This window comes from Typopeltis vanoorti, chromosome 7 (assembly GCF_054136105.1).
Source record: "Typopeltis vanoorti isolate ZY-2024b chromosome 7, IOZ_Tvanoo_1.0, whole genome shotgun sequence".
Classification (NCBI taxonomy): Eukaryota; Metazoa; Arthropoda; class Arachnida; order Uropygi; family Thelyphonidae; genus Typopeltis; species Typopeltis vanoorti.
Genome location: NC_143555.1, coordinates 143,549,331 through 143,564,792, shown reverse-complemented (window position 1 = coordinate 143,564,792; position 15,462 = coordinate 143,549,331). Strand labels below are relative to the sequence as shown.

General features: G+C 35.6%; 1 protein-coding gene across 1 annotated transcript in view; it reads right to left on the bottom strand.

Annotated features, from left to right (window-relative positions):
• LOC150105147 (inactive fucosyltransferase B-like) overlaps positions 1-14,204 on the bottom strand; it is a 124,697-nt gene extending 110,493 nt beyond the window's left edge. The window contains exon 1 of the mRNA XM_090395508.1: positions 14,069-14,204. The gene's annotated coding sequence lies outside the window, so the exon portion shown is untranslated. The remainder of the gene's footprint in view (positions 1-14,068) is intronic.
• Positions 14,205-15,462: the final 1,258 nt, after the last annotated feature.

The following is a 15,462-nucleotide window of genomic DNA, read 5'->3' as shown; positions in this document are numbered from 1 at the left end:
TAACAATAAAAATATGCATGGACTTTTCTTATAAAAAATGGAACTTATTTTAATGCGATACTTGAGCTTGTCAGCTTTTGCCGATTTCGACAATATTAGGTCTAGCATGTGATATGGCTACCCTCATCTCTTTGTCTATATTAGTATGTCTTTCACGCTTTTTAGTTTTTATATTGGTTAATGATGAGAAACCGAACTCACACAAATATGATGTTGAAAACTGCAACAAACTTTTCAGTGCTCTTGTGGAGAGAGCTTGGTATTCGGTTCGGACAAAAATCCCAAATTCCTCAAGAGTTATTTCAGCGAATTTCATTTTTAGAGATCCGCTGACAAGATAACTAATTGTTCTTCTTGTAACGAAAATTCACAACTCGATGTATTAACTGTGCCAAATTCGTATCCATTGATAATTGTGTGCATTTAAGGAAGGAAGCAACTTGAAATCTTTTCTTCCAATATTGTTAAATGTTCTGTTATAACGGAAATAATTCCCTCGACATTTTATTATGGATCGAAGGAAACATATCTGCTGTATTTTTTTCTGATGTGCGGTTTTTCCAAAGAGATACTTTTTTCTGAAAAGTTGACAATTTGTTAGTGGATGTCAAAATTTTTCATTTTTCCCTTGGATACTTGTATCAACGCTATTTAAGTAATTAAAAATATCGGCAAAATATTCCATTTTAGCACACCAAATATCATTTTGAAGACATTTTACAAAAGCATGTCTACCTTCATTTTGAAAAAAGGCCAATAATTAGTTCTAAAATTCGGAATAGCACTTTATCCCCTGGATAACCATCTTATTTCAGTGTGCTTATTTGAGTACAGATGCTTTCTTCCATTTATATGCAAAGTTTTTTTTAAAAAAAAAGCGTGCTTTTAAAGGTCTTGCCTTGATGTAATTTACCATATTTACAACTTGGTCTAGTACAGGTTTTAATATTGCCGGAAATGTTTTTGAAACTAGGGATTCTCTGAGCAAAACACAGTGCATAGATATAATATTTGGGTTTATTTTCTTTTCAATGTAATAAATCCTTTAATAGAGCCTGGCAGTCTATTGGTTTAGAAATCAACGCACATAGCAGTCTTCAATTGTTAGGATCAGAGTAGCCAATCACACTCAAAACTGTGTCATGTGACATCTTTCACCGGCGGAACACTTGTAACCGGTTCGGGGAACACAAGTGTTCCGGGGAACACCGGTTCAAAACCACTGCTCTAGAGCCTCGGGAAAAGTGTAAGTACATCCCTGCACCAGCTATAGATTAAGTTGCAAACCGATTACAGACATTTGAAGGCATTCTGGATGACATAACTGTAGCTGTTAGTATCAAGATGGACCGTATTGAGGACAATTTCTGTTGATTCAATAATTCTTCTCTCACGTTCATCATAGCTTTAAAAAATGTTTTCTGATTTGTTCCAGATCACTGGGTGAGTGATAGAATATTCATCTTTATCGTTAGCAGAATTGCAAACGTGATTCCATAGCGCGATGGTTCTAGTTCTGCCATATGTGATGTCTCTCACACGTTCTTCCATACTCAACTCAATGGATTTTTCCGTCTGACCAAAATAGGGCATATCGCCGTTACACCAAAAACGATAAACTCCTGGATGCTTTAGGTTGTCATGTTTTGGTTAATATTTTGGTTGATATATGTTTATGTTACAGATACCAAGCAATTTTACAAGCTAGATTTTAATCCTTTTTCCCAAGTAAGCAAACAGACAAGTATGTCAAGTTTGCGCCTGCACGTAGTGCAAGACTGAGGGAACTCGTGGTAAAGGTGGAGTAAGTGCCGATCACTTTCCTTAGTATTTTACCCCTAATGCAAAGCACATCCCCTTGTGGAGATGTATGATGCTATGCATTAAAGTCAGGGGTCACTACCCAGACCGGTTTCGACCTTTGTATAGGTGAAGCGGGTTCTAAAGATAAGACGATTCCGAAAGATCGTCCAACTCAGAGTTTTTCCATTCAGTGACAGGCTCACCCCATCACCGAGAAGAACTTCTCAGCACTGGCTCTATCCAGTGGCAGGCTCACACTACCACCACCAAGCAGAGCCATAATCTCAGCGGTGGCCCCACTCAGAGACAGTCAAAAACCTACGCCCAAGCAGAGCCTCTCAAATCATCAGAGCCAGACCCGCACCGGTTTCGACCTTTATTGAGGTCTCGTCAGTAGGAGCCAGAACTCAAATACGGAGGTTGAAGTAATGCAGAGCTTATATAAATTTTACCTAAACAAGTTGCCACAAGGTGCTTTGACCTCATCAAATAAAAATCTCTGGATGAGAGTAAGATGTATGTGGAAAGTTTTTTACCTTGGGTATATATTATGTTAAAGATATCAATTTATTTAATTTAATTTATTATATTACCAATTTATTTATAAATTAATAAATTTTCATCCGGAGATTTTTATTTAATGAGGTCAAAGCACCTTGTGGCAACTTGTTTAGGTAAAATTCATATAAGCTCTGCATTACTTCGACCACCGTATTTGAGGTCTGGCTCCCACTGACGAAACCGGTCTGGGTAGTGACCCCTGCCTTTAAGTATGATGCATGATTTAAGTATGATTATGTATGATGCATAGCATCATACATCTCCGCAAGGGATGTGCTTTGCATTAGTGGAAAAATACTAAGGAAAGTGATCTGCGCTTACTCCACCTTTACCACGAGTTGCCTCAGTGTTGCACTACGTGCAGGCGCAAACTTGTCTTACTTCTCTGTTTGCTTACTTGGGAAATAGGATTAAAAACCAAGTTCATATAAATAATTTTACTTAGTATCTTGAATATATATATATATATATAGAAAGTATTTTACCTTGGGTATAATAAATGTTAAAAATACCAAGCAATTTTAAACCTGGTTTTACTCCATTTCCCAAGTAAGCAAACAGACAAACAAGTCAAGTTTGCGCCTGCAAGTGATGCAAGTCTAACTGATCCTACAGGTAGTGCAAGACCAAGGCAACTCGTGGTAAAGGTGGCATAAGCTCTGATCACTAGTCTTAATATTTACCCTTAATGCCAAAACACATCTCCAAGAAGGGGATGTATGATGTTTTGTATTAAAGGCAAGGGGTCACTACCCAGACCGGTTTCGACCTTTATTGAGGTCTCATCAGTGGGAGCCAGGCTAGAAATACCAAGAATTAGTAATACAGAGCTTATAAGCTCTGTATTACTAAATCTGTATTACAGAGTAATACCGATTTAATACAGAGTAATACTCTGTATTACTCTGTACTACAGAGCTTATAAGCTCTGTAATACTAAATCTTGGTGTTTCTAGCCTGGCTCCTACTGATGAGACCTCAATAAAGGTCGAAACCGGTCTGGGTAGTGGCCCCCTTGTCTTTAATACAAAATATCATACATCCCCTTCTTGGAGATGTGTTTCGGCATTAAGGGTAAATATTAAGATTAGTGATCAGAGCTTATGCCACCTTTACCACGAGTTGCCTTGGTCTTGCACTACCTGTAGGATCAGCTAGACTTGCATCAATTGCAGGCACAAACTTGACTTGTTTGTCTGTTTGCTTACTTGGGAAATGGAGTAAAACCAGGTTTAAAATTGCTTGGTATTTTTAACATATATATATATATATATATATATATATATATATATATATATATAACCGAAATATACAGTAGAGTGATATGAAGAATAATGATTAAATACCGCCATTTATAGGCCAACACGTTGAATGCGGATGTTCTACGCATCGACTGGAAAACGAATCTCACAAACACATTCAAAACCGAAGCTCACAACATGGGTTTCCATGGTACAACAGCAATATAGCAAGCTCCACATCATGTTATGGAGCGACGAATCACGTTACTCCCCTCCCCTACCGAGCAGATGGACAGATGTAGGTGTGGCGGATTCCCGATGAATGTCTCTTACCAGAGTGCGCAACTCCAAATATGAAATTCGGAGGTGGCGGTGTGATGGTATGGTTCTGTGTTTCCTGGTTTCGCCTCGAACGTCTGTTTTTGGTGCCGAGAACATTAAACTCCGAGAGGTATCTGAACATTCTAGACAATGTAATGCTTCCTACTTCGTGGCGTTTCTACGGAGCTGATCATTGTCGTTTTCGGCAAGACAATACAACGTGTCATAAGGCTGTTGTAACTGCGTGATTTGTGGACATGAACGTCACCACAGTTGACTGGCCTCCACAAAACTCTGATCTCAAACCTTGAAAATCTATGGGATGAGCTACAGCGTTGGGTGAGGTCAAGAGACGTCCACTCCAGACAGTCCATGACCTCATTACATACCTATAGGAAAAAATGGTTCAAAATTCCTATTGATCGTTATCGTTATCGTACGCTTGTGGAAAATATGCACTGTAGGATTGCTGCGATAAGGAGATCCTACATCTTATTAAGGTGGGTATATTGGCTGTTTGTTCTTTATATTTATATATATATAAAATACAAAAATATACAACAAATACTTATATGGGAACAGAGGTGGATGGATTGAATGTTCTTGGGATATTGCAGAATCTCAATGTAAATACAGTTGTGGGATTAGATGGAATATTAACTATGGTTTTGCAAGAATGCGCAAAGGAACTGGTAATGCCTCTGACTAGGCTCTTTAATTTTAGTCTCGGCTGAAGTAGATTTCCAAGGTGGAAAGAGAAAAGAAGAGGTAGGGTTCCAAGTGGAAAGAGGGCAAAGTAATTCCTTTGCATAAAGGAGGGTCTAAGACTGAAGTAGCAAATTATAGACCATTCAGTATCTCAGGCGTGGTGGTAAAAGTACTGGAAAAAATGATCAAGAAGAGAATTCAAGAATGGTGGGATAGAAATATGATACTGTATGTTGAGCAACATGGCTTTGTGAAGGATCGGTCGTGCCTTAGTAATTTACTAACTTTTTATAATAGAGTAACAGCTGAGTTGGATAAAGGAAATGGCTACACGATGATTTTGCAAAGGCATTTGAAAGAATACCACAAGAATTCTGTTACGCAAATTATCACAAGTGGGGATGGATTATGACACTGGTTAAGTGGATAAGAGGGTGACTGGACAGATATCAAAAAGCGGAGGATCAGAAACAGGTGACTAGTGGTGTGCTATACTATTTAATTTTTACATAAATGATATAGGAAATAACTTGAAAGGAAATACAGACATTCCTCGACTTACGTCGGGATTCGATTTTATCCGGCAGGACGTAAGTTGGTCGGACAGTGACCAGAAGTCGATACATTAAATCAACAGAGTTATAGGAATTAGGGACTAAACCTTAATGCGTATACTGTCATTTTAATTTCTAAACCCTTATAAAATTATACTGTGCATTACTGCCACTATGAAAGAGGAGATAAATCACCCAAACCTTCCCCCACAATCACATCGTCATTACCTTCCCCATGTGAAGGTCCAGGCTGTGCCTCTTCTGGTGTAACCTTTGTTATTTTGATGAAAATGTCCAATGTGTTTTTGTTTATTCCTTTTCTTCTTTTCATCATAAATTTGATTATTGCAAGCGAACGCATCATGTACTTTCCTTTCTATTAATAAGTAGCGTTCAACATTGGGGTCCATGTCTTCAACCATTTTGAGAATATCGCTAACTGCAGAGAACATTTTTGCAAGACTCTTCTTGTTTCTCTTTTCCCTCTTCTTTTTTCTCGTTCTTCCTCTTCTGCAACAGTTGTTTCTCAGTTCGACCAATTCTTCGTTGATCAACTCTTCAGGAGCACTTTCTATGTTTGAACTATGTCGCCATCATTCACTTCGAGATTCAGATTGTTTGCTAGGCTCACTATTTCTTCCTCAATTTAAAAAGGTCTTCATTTTTTCCCCCAAACTTCCAAAGCGAGCACAAACCTTTTTAATGTCTTTTCCCATATGCCACTCATACACTGAGAGGTCACTTCGTCCCAAGCCACAGTAATATTTTGGGAAAAGAAATGGCTTGTGAAAAAGTTCTCTGTAGATAATAAGCCCTAAACACTGCAAGAACTTCCTGGTCCATTGGTTGGATCATCATGCGCAGTGGCAAAATTGCATGTTACCACTGCACATGACGCATTGTTGCTAAATAGAAACCTTTTTACTTTAAGCTCGTTTCTCGTCTTGTTCTAAAGTATAGTCGAAAATGTTATTTATTTCCTTATGTGATCAAGGACAATATCTTCGAACGGATAACTCGAGCGGACGTAAGTCGAGGGATGACTGTATTAAGTTGTTTGCTGATGAAGAGAAATTAGATAGAGTAATAGTTAATCAAAGTGATGCGGAGAACTTGCAGGATGATTTAAATAGGCTGTCAGTATGGGCAAAAGATAATGGGTATCAGTTTAATGTCGAGAAATGTAAAGTTATGCATTTTGGGAAAAACAGATTATAAGCTGTGTATCACACTGATGGCACTATCCTCCAGGAAATAGATCAAGCTAGAGATTTGGGGGGGGGGGCGGTTCTAGATAGACAGTTAAAGTTTAGAGGACATATTGCTAAGGCAACCCATAAGATTACTTAGCTATTGAAGAACACGTTAACAAGTAGAGATAAGGAAGTTGTCATTCCTCTTTATAAGGCATTGATACGCTCATATCTGGATTACTGTGTTCAAATCTGATCCCCTGGGTTTCTTATCGATGAGGAAGCAGTAGAGAGGATTCACAGGCGAGTGACCAAATGGTAAGTGGCCTATGAAATGTTCCTTATGAGGATAAATTGAGGGTGTGTGGATTACAGAAGTTGGTTGATAGGAGAAAAAGAGGGAATATAATAGAAACATTTAAGTTGCTTAAAGGATTTTATAGGATTGATGCAGGGAAAATATTTCAGCACTTGGCTAGAGGAACCAAAGAGGAGCTCATCCCTGGAAGTTGAATAACGGTGTGAATAAGGGAGCTCATCCCTGGAAGTGTAGTGAGTAGGAGTATGAAGACTAGATTTTTTGTTTGGAGAGTTGTGAATGAGTGGAGTGGGTTGCCAGAATCAGTTGTGAGTGTTTTTTCTATTAATGAGTTCAAGGAGAGGTATGATAGATTGATTCTCCCATGATGAGTCTTTAGTCTCCATGGAGGTGCCCGTACAATAATAATATGTGCGCGTATCAATACACACATACATACATATAAATTGTTAGATCAACACCTGGCTTGTGCTTGTCGTGGATACTGAAACAAAACCACGAAACCATCGCCATCTAATATCTTCTTTAATTAGCAGTTAGCATGGATATTTATCAAAAACGAATGTTCTCAGTATTTTGTATTGAACAGTAAATGTAAGAGCCTGTGTAGCTCAGTGGAAGTGAAATTTTAATCTACAATGCGGTCAAGCGTGAAGATTGGTTTCAAGTCTAGTCGCCGACTAGAGGAACATTTTCTAAGTTTTTTTTTTTTTTTTTCCGACCGGATCCCGAGTTAGTCGATTTCTTGTACGGGAAAGTGGATTTTTTTCTCTCTTGGAAACTCGGGTTTTCATCCCATAAACTCAAGAAAATTGACAGGCGAACCCACACTATTTTCAGACATTAAAGATATTGTGTTAGGGACCCTAAGATGGCGGCACTTGTTAGCTGTCTCTTCTCTGTGTGGCGACTAACTTAGTGATAGCTTTGGGCCAGCTATCTCTGATTAGTCGCCAGTGGAGATGGAACTGCCCACTCAGTCTCCAAAAGTCAGATAGGACTAAAACAGCCTCGCCTATTCCCTATAGGAAATAAAAGGAGTTATCTGATTTTTTTTTTTTTACAGTAAATGTAATAATAAAGTTTGAACTATATATATGTAAAATAAATATATTATTATTGCACGAGTATCTCCATGGAGTGTGAACACCCATCGCGGTAAACTCAAATAATATTTATTGTATCTCTCATTGATTTCGAGATTTAATTATATTTCTCGATTAGAAAATGAAGAAATATAATTAAAATAAATAATAATAAACAAAATACAATTGTTATTTATACTTTCTGCTTTGCTTAACGGTTTTTTAAGTTTCCCATTTTATAGGGGGAACAGGCACCAAAATATCTTTAGTGCTTATGATCCTGGAATGCCTTAATTCAGTTCCGTGTGATTTATGTTTTAATAATTATTTCATTTCATAATTCTTGTTTCTCACGTTTTAAGTTTTCTAATACGATTTATATATCGTATTTATATATTCACTATTTATATACCAGTGAATCTTTATCATATACTTACGGATTTTATTTTCAGTTTTCCGTACGGTATTTTGCATTTGACGGTTTCTACAAAATATTTCATTATTTTACAGCGTTGAGTTTCTGATGGCCAAAAACTGGACTCTGCTGTTAGTTTCGTAGCTATCGTGTGTGAAATAAATTACTTGAATTTTATTACTTAAATAAATTACTCCCTCTGCGCTACAATATAAAGAACAATTCATGCGTCTGGTTGCTAAGTAATAGAAACGTCTTTTTAAAACTACATGGATTTAGTTGCTGTTTTAAGTGTGCTGTTCATTCGCACATAATGCTCTCCTGTAATCAAAACATAAAACTGAGAGAAATTGGAGGCGACTTACTGTCCGAGAAGCACGTTTTCAGCTCTGCAAGTTTATGCTCGGTTTAATTCGTTTCTTATTTCTCTACATACCACTCATAGTGACGTAATCGCTAATACCGGAAGCTTTAAATGTCTGCCGAAAGTTCTAACATGTTAACGCACAGGCCGGCGGGGGACGCCGTCGCCGGTTCATAAGTTCATTTTTAAGAGACAAAATTTTTATCATAAAAACAAAAAATCTTAGAATGATCAATATTAAAATAAATAAGGCCGGATACACCGAATAAAAAATTTACAAAAATTGTATATTGCCGCCTCTTTGATCAGCCGGCTGTTTACAATTTTTCAGCGAGAGCAGGCTAAATGATTGCTGTAGAATGTTGAAACTACTGCAGTCTATCTAAAGTGAAATGGTGAACGGTTTTTATGCGCAGAAACGCATTTTCGTACAAAACATTTGTTGCTATTTAACTAGTCATATGGTATTCATCTCAGTAGGCTACTGACAGTAGCGTAGTGCGGATTATTATTTCGTCTCTGTGTCGTGTTGTTTAATAATTTCTTGTGGGTATAAAATAGAAATAGAATCAAAAATTTTTAAAAAAAAGTTATCCGGTGTACAAAATCGTAAGCGTCATGCTGCGAAAGAAGCAAATATTAAGAAACAAACTGGGGCTCTTAATAAATTTGTTAAAATATTAAAATATTCTGATGCAGATTGTAACCAACTCGATACATCAGAAATCAGAGTTGAAGAACCGTGCACATCATCCAGTTTGCATGAAAGTATTACTGCAACTGTTGAACAAGATAACAAGACGCATGATTTAAGTGAAAAACAGTTAGGAGAAGATTTAGTTGTAGTTGACCACGAAACTAACACATTGTTAGTCTCTGTAAATTTAGAAGATCCAGGTGAGTGGGGAAATATTGATGAAAAATTACGAGTTGTTTTAATTGAAATCGGGCCTGTTCAAAAGAAAAATATAATATATCCCAGAGATGCATATGGGCGTAAATTTGGCGACACGTCTTATAATAAAAAAATAGAACACTGGGAGCTCGTGCCAAGAACATGGCTCATTTTATTCGGAAACTTTAAATTCTGTTTTTTGCTTTTGTTGCAAACGTTTCGCACCTACTGAATCAAGTAGTCTTGTAGAAGGTTATAATGATTGGAGAAATGGAAGTACAACTTTGCATAGACATGAGACTAGTTTAACTCACATGAAAAATTTCTTAAAATGGAAGGAAGTTGATAAAAATTTATAAAACAAAACCACTATTGATTGCCAGACTCAAAGCATGTATGAAATGGAAAAGAAATATTGGACGAGTGTTTTAGAACGCATGATTGAAATTATAAAATTCCTTGGTAGCCAAAATTTAGCTTTTCGCGTATCATGTGATAAATTGTATGAAAGAAATAACGACAATTTTTTAAAAATTAGTCGAACTGTTTGTGAAGTTTGATCCCGTTATGGAAAATCATGTTGAAAGGGCCCTACAACGAAACAATAGAGTACATTATTTGAGTAAAGACAGTCAAAATGAAATATTGGAAACTTTAAGTAACGCAATCAGGGATACAATTTTATTATCAATTCTAAAATCTAAATATTATTCCATAATTTTAGAACTGCATACCTGATGCAAGTAAAACAGAACAAATGACCATTATTATTCGCTTTGTTTCCTGTGACAATGGAATTGTCAAGATCGGGAAAGCTTTTTAGGTTTTGCAGATATATCAGATTCCACAGGACGTGGTTTATGTGCAACAATAATGGAACAACTGGAAAAATGGAACATTCCCATTGAAGACATGCGATTTCAAGGGTATGACAATGGGGCAAATATGAAAGGGAAAAAATATGGGCTCCAAAATTTGCTTTTGAAGAAAAATCCTCGAGCTTTTTACATGCCATGTGCTGCTCATACTCTAAATTTGTCGGCGCGGCTAGCCTAGTGGCTTTGCGCTTCACAACCATATGCCTGGGGAAGGAGTGTCCTGAGTTCGATTCCTGTCGCCGACGTGAGGAGCTTACGGATCTTCCTCAGCCATAGCCAAGTTAGCCGGCCTTGGGCGTGGATAGCAGGGTTTTTCCTTCCAGTTTATCTGGGGTTTTTCATCGTGCAAGCAGGCAAACCGGCCTCGTGAACACACACGGATCTACAGCCATAAATACTTAACCCCCATGAGGGGGCTCAACTCGCCCCAATAGGAACGAGGAAGAAAAGGAAGGAAACTCCATATGAATAAATAAAAAACTCTAAATTTAATCATTAATGAGGCAGCCAAAGTGAATGCAGATACAATTAGTTTCTTTGCAATTATTCAAGAAATATACAATTTCTTTTCATTCTCTTACAAACGTTGGGCAATCCTTTTAAAGTTCGTAAAAAATTTAACATTGAAACAGCCTTCAGAAACCTGATGGGAAAGTAAAATTAATGCAATCCGCCCCCTACGATATCAGTTAGGAGAAATTACGATGCACTTTTTGAAATTTTAAATAATGAAAATTTTAATAAAGAAACTCAGCATGAAGCACAAACATTATGCGCTAAAATAAAGGACTACAAATTTATTTGCTCTCTTATAACTTGGCATGATTTACTTAACAGAATAAACCTTGTGAGTAAAATGCTACAAGACAAAAATATGAACATTACACTTGCTTTAGAATATATCGAAAACTTTGTATCTGATCGATACTCTTGTAAGAGTATCGATCAGATACAAATTTTAAAGAAGTTCTAAAAACAGCAAAAGAACTGAGTGAAGAAGTGGATGGAATACAAGAATTTAAAACTGGTACGGAAGTTCGACGACGAAAGAAGACACGACAATTTGACTACGAGCTTTATGACGAAACCCCACAATCGCCAGAAGATAAATTTAGAGTGAATGTGTTTTATACACTTCTAGACGTTGCAATGTGTTCGTTAATAGAACGTTTTGAACAACTAAAAACATATTATGATAATTTCAATTTCTTGTATAAATTATTACAAATTAATAACGAAGATTTACGAAAAAATTGTGACGATTTAGAGATTCTCTTGAAGGATGGCGACAATAAAGACGTAAATGTAATAGAACCATATGACAAGTTATGTGCTTTCCGGGATATTTTTCGGAAGGATAATTTAAATATTCAAAACCCTTTCGATATTCTTAATTTTATTGTGTCCAATAATTTTCTTTCCCTAACTTTTCAATTGCTTTAAGAATACTATTAACCTTACCTGTTAGTGTAACGAGCTGTGAACGTTCCTTTTACAAGTTGAAATTGATTAGCAAAAGTTGGTCGATTGATAGAGCCTCTGCTACTAATGGCTCAGCAAAAAGTTAAGCGGGTTTGAGCGCGTTTAGTAGTTCGAAGGGATCAATCGTTCTATGCTGTTGGCACACTCTCCCTCGATGAGTCCTTGGACTCCATGGAGGTGTCACATAATAATAATAATAATAATAATAATAATAATAATAAACCTATTTAAGAACAAGTATGTCACATAAAAGGCTTGTTAGTATGGCGTTAATAGCTATTGAAAATGATGTATGTGCGGAATTAGACGTTAAGACCATTATTTCTAATTTTGTGAATATGAAATCAAAAACCCTAAAATTTTAATTTAAAAAATTTCAAGTATATTTATGTAATTTAATTTATTTTCTGTTATTTTGTAAAGATGTTATTTTTTGAATACTTATATTAAATGTTCTAATTATATCTGAATTATTTTCTTATTTGCCCATCTATCTTGAGTTTCTTTTATTTTCCTAAAAGATAGTTCCACTTATAAAAATTATTAAAAAAAAAATTACAAGTTACTAAGAATTTAGTAACTTGTAAAATGTAAGAATTTTTTAAACTTTAATTCAAATAAATTTTAACTTTAATTAAAATTCATTTTAATTTTGTTAGCGATTCGGGTCGGTGAGAAGGCTATAATCCCTGTATCATTATATTAAACGATTAAAGTGAAGTGGCTTTATCAAAATTTGCTTTAACTTTTGAGAATTTTTTGAATATTCGGGTTTTTAACGATTATCCCGCTTAGTCAACATCCGCGGTTCGTTACATTTAGCGAACCAACTGTTCTGTCAAAATTTATTTAAGAAATTTCAAATAATTTAAATATTTATTATCGTAAAAGAACCACACACGCCGGGATCGCTACAGGGGCGCTTAGATAGAAATTGCATTCGTGCGGCAAAGATCCTAGCGCCGGTTCTATTAACGCATATATATATTTTGTCTCTAAATTTGAGTTTGTCTAGTTTATTCTTATTTTATTTCATTTAGAATGAATTATTCACAATTGATTCGTTATATAAAATTTCTCTACATACCACTTATAGTGACGTAATCACTAACATCCGAAGCTAGAACTGTCGTCTGCCGAAAGTCGTAACATGTTAACGCATATTGATATTTTGTCTCTAAATTTGAGTTAGTCTATTTTTTTCTTATTTTATTTCATTTAGAATGAATTATTTACAATTGATTCGTTATATAAAAACAATCTGGAACTTTTTATTTTTTTTGGTAGGAATTCGGTCACCTTCTGAAGAAAAAGTCAGTACCTACCAATATACCGAAAAACTAAGCCTTTATAATGGCATAGACAGGCAATGAAATATATTATGAAATATAAATTTTTCTGTATTTTGCTTGATTATTGCGTTGAGCAGACCACTGGTAAAAGATCAGGAATATCTTTGGTTTTATCAAACGAAGAAGCATTAAAGTTTTTACCAATTATATCAGTTTAGTAACTCCAATATTTACTATAATTATTTACCATAAATGTTCCAGAGCAGCAAAAGAAAGAAAAAGGTTCCGTGACATAGTTGCCAACCTCCTTCTAGGGGATGACACTTGAAGAAGAAGAACTCCAATATAGTCGCGGTGCAGTTTTATCGGACGTCACAAAGGTGGAGCCAATTTAGCTTTGTAAAGTTATCTATTTAAAGCCAGTATGTAGAGTACATAGTAACTGGCAGAAATAAAATATATATTTTTATTTTAATATAGATTGATTTTTTTTTTTTTTTTTGATAATATAGTAAATGGAAGAAAAAATATTTTTATTTTAATATTCTACTAGTTTCATGAACAGCTATTGTTCGCTTCGCAGGAAAAATGGTGACTAAATAAACATTCAAGCTACAAGAATGAAATGCGCACCATCGAGGTCTGCATGTATTAGATTTATTTATTTATTTATTTTTATTTTATTTTATTATGAGAGAAGACCAGACGGAAGTAAGATCGTGCCTTCTTTCTTGTTGCCTTAGTGTGTTTTTTCAGAATCTTTAAAAGTTTGGAGTAGAAATTATATTCTGCGTAGATCAACACGATCCACAAGTACAATTAATCTCAAGTAATCTCGTAAACTCTAGATTTATTAAATAAACAAAATAAAACAAAACAAAAAAACATATCAATAGGTTCTTCTTAACCATTTGCCCGCAGGAGACAATACCGCACTTAAAAGGTTTCACAACTTACGTGTGTAGAATCAAAATTTGCTTTTTCGTAACAATTATTCACAGAAATATCGTAAAAATTTAGAGCTGAGATGCTAAATACCAAATTACATTAAAATCTACGTATTTAGAATGGAGTTTTCGTGTACGCACAGGCTTTCAGACAAATCGAATGTAACAGGTACTTGGTGATTTACGAAACAATTCTAATAATTGCTTTCGAAAACTAGCGCCATCTATTGGCTAAGTGGGGAACAAGTATCACGTATTTCTACTGGGTTACACTTATTTCTCTATGTATATGCTTTGCAACGTATTGTTTTTAATTTAATAGGAGAAACAGCTTAGAGTACCAAGAGACAGAATATTTTACACGTCTTCAAATCAGATGATTTAGAACGGGAAGAACCGCAGTCAAAAGGAATCTGCCTGTGGACAACCGTAAGAGTCGGGAAATGACAAATCATGATTATTATTAATTACTATTAATATTATTAATAGTAAGAAGAGGTTAACAGTTTAGTTTAAAATGATCATTGATTAATTAATGACCGCACACAAGACAGCAGTAGAGGTTGGAAATTTCCATAGGTCTCTGCAACTCAAATATAACCAAATCTCTAAATATGAAGTACACATTTCAAGGGTAATGGGTCCTCATGTTATTCCCCCGCTCCAAAAAAAAAAAAAAAAAAAAAACACCTAAGTGTAGCATTTTCTTCGATATTTTCTGGAGATTCGGTTCCCAGTAATTTTGGTCACACTTTTGGACATCCGCAAAATGGATTTCGTCTTTTGATTTGAAGCTAGTAAAAAATAATGGCAAATCTTTAAAAAATATATATTTTTTTAATTCTCCAAATAAATAAATCAGCTAACGCCTTCTATTTCCCTTATTGAGAGTAGGCGAGACCTTTTAACCCTATCTAGCTTTTGGAGACAGACTGAGTGGGCAGTTCAATCTCCACATGTAGCCAATCAGAGATAGCTTGCCCATGTCATCACTATTATAGGCGGCACCGATGAAGAGACTGGCAAACAAGTGTTGCCTTGGTACCTAACCCTAACAGGATATGTTACTATTTAAAATAATGTGGGTTCTATGGTCGATTTTCTTGAGTTTCTAGGAAAAAAGAAAAAAAAAACTCGCTTGCCTGTGCCAGAGATCGACTAACTCGGGAACCGGTCCAAGAAAAACTTAGAAAACGTTCCTCCAGTTGGTGATTAGACTTGAACTTAAGTCGACCTTTGGGCAGTCTAGCGCAAGAGGCAAGCACTACTTACGCTGAAGGCAAAATTGTTTTAGCCATAATTTTTGGAAATCAGTTCTTTTGTGACTTGGGTGTGCAGCCAAAGATATTAAATAATATTGCCTTATAATACAAAGTAATCATTTTGGCATCTGTCTTTCGAATA